The sequence below is a fragment of the Cupressus sempervirens genome, chromosome 1 (genome assembly GCF_028749045.1).
Source record: "Cupressus sempervirens isolate cs-2001-9-10 chromosome 1, ASM2874904v1, whole genome shotgun sequence".
NCBI classification, from domain to species: domain Eukaryota; kingdom Viridiplantae; phylum Streptophyta; class Pinopsida; order Cupressales; family Cupressaceae; genus Cupressus; species Cupressus sempervirens.
The window spans coordinates 551,322,170-551,328,583 of NC_143118.1; positions in this window are offsets into that span (position 1 = coordinate 551,322,170).

Consider the following 6,414-nt stretch of genomic DNA (forward strand, 5'->3'; position numbering starts at 1 on the left):
TCATCCTGAGCACCACCTTGAAGATAATAGCCCGGTTGTCCTTCGTCATACACCACTGGACATTTCTACTCCATTAATAGCCAGCTTTAGTTTGTACCAACAATTTCAATGGGAAAAAGCAAACTGGGACCTAGAGAGGAAATAATTGCTCATAACTATAAGGGAACAGGCACAACAAATCAAAGAAAAAGATAGTGAAATTATGGTCCTACAACAACGTGTCACAAAGGTAATAGAGCTCATTCTAGAGCTTGTGAATTATAGGTCACCGTCTCCAGTTTATACACTGTTCCTAAAAGAGCAAATGAGTAATTTTCAATTGTCTGGAATTACTCAAGGGTTGAACCCTTCTTTGCACACTGCCTAGGAATTTTATGCAGCATTCAAATCAGTCTTGATGGCTCTGCAGAATCTCCTCTATGGGTTATATGTTCATAACCTTGTTGTTCCAGATGATAGGGATTATAATTCACTGTTATATGTGGGAGATGTATAGTTTAGAGCAATTATGTCATGGATGCAAAATGAGATCAGTCGAGAGAATCAGTACGCTCCTTATAGGGAAAAAGAAATGTTGGAACCACTATACATTCAGCCTAAGGTACAAAATACTCACAGGGTGTTCTTTGATTGGCTCTCTGTTAATAATAATAAAAGTGGTGCTGCTAAAATTCACCCTGTTTGAGAACAGGCATTTCTAGATTGGGAGCAGCATTGTTCTGCAATTGCTCCTGATGTCATATGAGCCTCTACTCAAAGATGGATCAGATTATCAGAAGATTTGAAAACAAGGGAGTTGCACTCTCCTCAAAATTTGGAGTTGGTTATCAGTAGAATGCCCAGTTTTATGATGCTCAGCAAAATCAAAAGAGTTATTGGGTCCCTCTTCGTTTCCAACCACCAATACTCTTGCATCTTATGCTTGGAAAGTATGATTCATTTTCTGGATATAACATGGCCATTGAAGAGCAGAAATGGGAAAGGTTAAAACAAAATCATGGATATTTTGACTATAGGGCTCATGAATTAGGTGAGAATATCGCTAATAATCTCATGTTGTGGATAAGGATCAAAAATTTATAAATGCTGAAGGGACCAGCATCAGGATGGTTGGGGGGAAAATGATGGCATGAAGAAATAGATGTCTTTTTTACCCTTTTTGTGAACATTTGTCTATAACATACTGAACTTTATCATCCTTTAAGTATAGTATTTTGAATTTTTGATGTATAAGGTATGAACATATGGCATAAGAATGATAATCAAAATTATGTCTAAAAAGGGTTCATTTTGTTGGTAAAAATCTTTCTTCATGAATGTTTGACATGGGTAGATCTTCTTGTAATTGAAGAGATTGCAAAAACTGTTAGTTGAATATTAATGGTTTTTCTTTATAAATTAATAATTATAAATAAATGTTTGTAGGAAGTTTTGTGTGCATCAAATGTTGATCGCACGAATCCAAGCCAAGTTGGAATTAATTGAAAACAATTGCGAAGGACTAGCGCTGAGAGAAATATTATGGCATTGTTGCAGCCAGAGACGTTTTAATAAATAACAAGCAGGACCTGATAAAGTGGCTGAGCGGGAAAGCAAGCATCAAAGCAATCGGTTGAACATGCAAGGAACTGTTACATGATACCTAGATTCCTGGAAGTTGTTTAAGTCAAATAGTAGAGCAGATCTAGCATCCGCTATGCTCTATATTTATGGGAATTTAAGGACATAACTAATGTTTTTATGGTTGCATGCTTGCATAAATCTTGAACTGTAACAAACTATCCTTCATGAGGAAGTTGTAATTATAGGATTCTATTATTTCCTTTCTCTTAAATAAGACCTTGTCTATATCTACGAGGTCGAATAGTAAGCAGATTGATAGAGTTGATAAACATCTTGTTTTCCAAGAAAATGTAATACTACATATTTGAATGAATACATGACTTTGCTAAGTTTCTACACCTTGTTCTGAGTTGATCTTTTCTTCATTCTTCTGTGGGGCCCACGCAGAAGGTGGAGTTTACTTTAGCAATTAGGAGTTAGACTCAGTTTTCTAAGTTAAGTTTAGAACTGATGTTCTTGCAGCCACTGGAAACTGCAGCAGTAGGTGCATAGATGTATGGTTAAGTAATTAGAATTTCCTTCCAATCATTTGATAGTTGTCTTTCCTTTTGATAAACTAGATTTCCTTAATGGTTATTGTATTCAAAGTAGCAGTGACTTTTAGCGAAAACTAGAGCATATACTTTGTAGACATCATCTCAAGTTCACGCTCCCGGATTGATATTTAATGAAGATCAACATATACTTTGGTAGTAAAGGATGTCCAATCCTACAACTAAAAAAGTGTTATATTAGCTCGACACCAAGGTCTCAATATAACATTAAATCTCAATAACTGAACTATACTCCATTACCACACGTATAAGGAGCTTTAGAATCACCATGAACTTGATACAAAAGAAGGTAATCAGACTAAAATTCAAATACCAATTATATCAGCAATATGGCACAAATTGAATGATTTGGTATACAATCACATACACAAGAACCCTTTGAATCCCTTCTCCATTTATTCTCCTCTTCACTTTATATCTCTCTCGATATGAGATTACATTCCTTTATAGAATAACATGACTCTTTACCTTCCTAAGAAGTTAAATCTACTCCAACAAGAAAATCACCTAGGCTGGAAATTGCCTTTTCCTGAAAATTTTCCCAACACATGAGGAGGAGGAAGATGGAATGCGGAGATAAGAGAGGGGGACCCCCTCTTATACCAAAATTTCCTTGTCCCTCCAAGATGGCCAACTTGTCCTGGAGGAGAGCAAAATTAAATTAGCTCCTTTATTAATGGCCCAGATTTAAATGCCATGTTAAAATTACTTGACCCATAGTGAAATTAGCCCATTTAATTGTCGGTTGTGATCAAAGATTGCAAAATAAAACAAGGAAAGCCTAGGAGATGCCAAAATTTTCATTTAAAAGCATTTTAGCAATTAAAATATCATTAAAATTGAATTTAGTAAGCTAAAATTGATTTTTAATTTTAATTTACCAGATTCCTTTAATATTTAAAAATCTTCTAGGGCGTATTTCAACCAATTTAATGAGATTTTGCGATTTAATCCACTTCACTTTTGCAATTCAATTTTAATTTTTTACCAAAATAAATAATTTTTCTAGCATTCAAAATCAATTTTCCAATTTTAATTTCACTATCAAAAAATTTCTTTTTTCACCAAAAATATTTAAGATTTTTTGAAACAATTAAATCTAAAAAAATCATTTTGAAAATGCTCAAGTCTATACAATTATATCAAATTTCCAAAATTTGTCTAATTCCAAAAATTTACAAGTTTATCCTGCCAAATATTGTTCTAACCATCGAAAAAAAATGTTGCTTTTGAAATTTGTTTGGCCTAAGGATAAAATTACACGTTCTAGAAAATCAAGTTTTGCACCAAGTGAAAAAAAAAAATCAAATCAAATCCCTCCTGGCTCTAAGGCATCTAAGGTGTAAAATTTTCAAATCAAAAACTTTTGGACAACTCCAAAAAACTTGCTAAGGCAACTGAAAAAATTCCAAAAATCCACAAAAATTGCCAAGGCTTGCTCGAAAAAGGGGTCCCAAATTTTTTTTGGGGCGATGATGTGAAAACCTCACAACATCTAGCATTAACCCAAAGAAACATTCCTAAACATTTCAAGAAATAAGTAACTTAGAACAAAGAATCTCAGGACGACCTATCCGAAAATCTACTTAAGGACAAACACTCAACAAGGGAAAAAACTCTCAAGTTGAACCTAAGCACCCTGACCATGAGTTACTCACGTGTGTGCAAATGACTTATTCCCCACTTGACAAGAACTTGATAATCTCTCAAATCTATCAAACTTAAATATTATAATATCCTCACTTCAAAAGCAACCTAGATAGAGCCTCGTTGCTAGTCAAGCATCTATAGCCCTAACAGAGTTATCACCGTGGCACCATAATCATGGTTCTACCTTTAGTGATTATTTTTATAGCACTGGTAGAGATGATTTCACACCCTTGAACCAAATTTCATCTTTATTTTCACTTTGATATTGTCTTTCCTTTTGCATAAATTCTCTTATTTCTTTTCTCATGATACTCCTCTTTTTTCTCAATCTTTTGTTTAGCTTGCAGGCAATGAAGCCTGCGAAGGGTTTGGAAGACCACAGTGGCACTGAAGCAAGTGTAAGATTTTTACTGAATCCAACTTCACTTCAAAATGTCAAGAATTCAGAGCAATTAAGTGTGAGTAGAATGTTGTAACCATGTCAAAGGTAACTTAAGAACCTCTATCAAGTTTGACCCAAATTTAGGACAAGTCCTACCATAGACTAATGACTAAGCACATCCTTTAGTCTCTAAACCTTGCCAAATGTATTCAAGAAATGAACAAGACGAACTCCATTTTTTCATCAAAAATGTAAAATCTACACACTTCACCCACAAGTGATAATATGGACCCCCTTTGCACTTGCAAAGGCCCAAAACCAAAACTACTCTCCAACTGAGGGAAGCTAAAAAATCCCAAGTTAAATGACTTGTTGCAAATAAAATTGAGCTCCCTCACAAAACCTAAACTAAACAACTAAAAGAAATATTTTCTAACCAACTGGAAGGGAAACTTTAATCTATGCAAATAAAAGGAAACTTAATCTACCCAACTAAAAGGAAACTTAATCTGAGCCACACACAAAAGCAAACTAAACTACTCTCCTGAACCAAATGGTCCAAGACAAACCTACCCTAACTATGTACATTACTCTAAAGGGACAACACTAACTAATCTAATATATACACTAGATCTAACATGGTTTCTCAAGATGTTCAAAAGTAGCAAGGTTTGGGTGCTAGTTCTCAATCTCACAAACTCATCCTTATACTCTGAAAAAAATTTGGTCATCTCAAACTCAACCTCAAGAAAATTATCATGCAAGATCAACAATTGGGAAATTCATTAGAACCATGATCCAACCACAAACAAGTTTTCTCTTCAAAATTTCCATAATCAAAATAACAAATTTTACAACTTTGAACATTAAGAGCTAGGAAAGAAACAACTTGGCATGGCTCAAATTCAAATGGAACTTGCAAATTCTCCATGGCCTTAGGAGGTCAAAGTTTGTGGTGGACCATCCCAATAGTATCAACACCAAACCTATGAATGATCGAGGCAGGATCAGTTATGAAGTCAAGGCCTTGAAATATCTTTCTAGGGGGCTTGTCCTTGTGAAACATGAACCATGCATCCTTGTGAATCTCCTCAAGTGTATCCTCAAAAATCAAGGATTCCTTGATATTCTCCCCATAAAACACCTCTCCAAATTGCTCAACTACAATATCCAACTGTAGCATCAACCCAAATTGTTCTTTGTTTTCCCTTTCTATGGGAGCAACTTGATCACCACTTAACAATCCTTGCATATCCTCATCAATACGAGCTTCATCATCTAGTGTGTAATTTCCATTTGATCTCTCTTTAGGAACATCTTGCAATTCTTTACATGGAATCTCGCCAAACATAACACCTTCAAGACTAATAGGAGAACCATCATACATCTTTGTGAGTTGCCCATCAACTTCCATTTGAAGTGGCAAAATTTATGGAGGTCGAAGTTGATGGTGAATCATGCCATTTGCAACAACTTGATCACCTTGAAAGACTTTGGGCAATGACTCCTTTTGTATTTCTTCTATAGGAACTTCAAGCATCCCCCCAAAGAATGTAGTGTAGATAGTGCCTTGTATTGGTTTATCCAAATTTTCCTCATATTTGAACTCTCTTGTGATATCTTGTAATTCTTTGTTCAACTCACCCACTTGATTATCTTCCTCTTTAAGGATATTTGAAACTTCTTGCAACCTATCCTCAAGAGTTACCCCTTGAATTATGCATGAAGGCTCACCAAATATTTCCTTTTCATCCACCTTTTGATGTTCCATTTGTAGTTCTTCATGTGTCTTCACCTGTTGACTTTTGCCTACCATCCTTTCTCTCTCTTGGATAAATTTAATTGTTTCCTCAATTTTCTTGTCAACCTCTCCACCTCGTGATATAATGTGTGAAGGTTCATCCACTTGGTTATCTTGAACATTAGAATCAACCATATCATCTTGATATATCTTACCCTCTTCATTCTTTGGTGTCCAAATTAAAAGCTGAAATAAATCTTTACCACCCCCTACTGATATTTCCTCATACCAACCCAATTGAAACTTGACCAAGTCAATGGTGTCTTTGCAAGATGGGCAAGTAGATTCTGAATGTGAGAGACTATGTATACTACACTAATAACCTCTTCCATATATTTGTTTTTGTTCCCTACTGATATCTTCTTTGAAAACAAGAAAATATTCCTCTGAATTGACAAGGACCG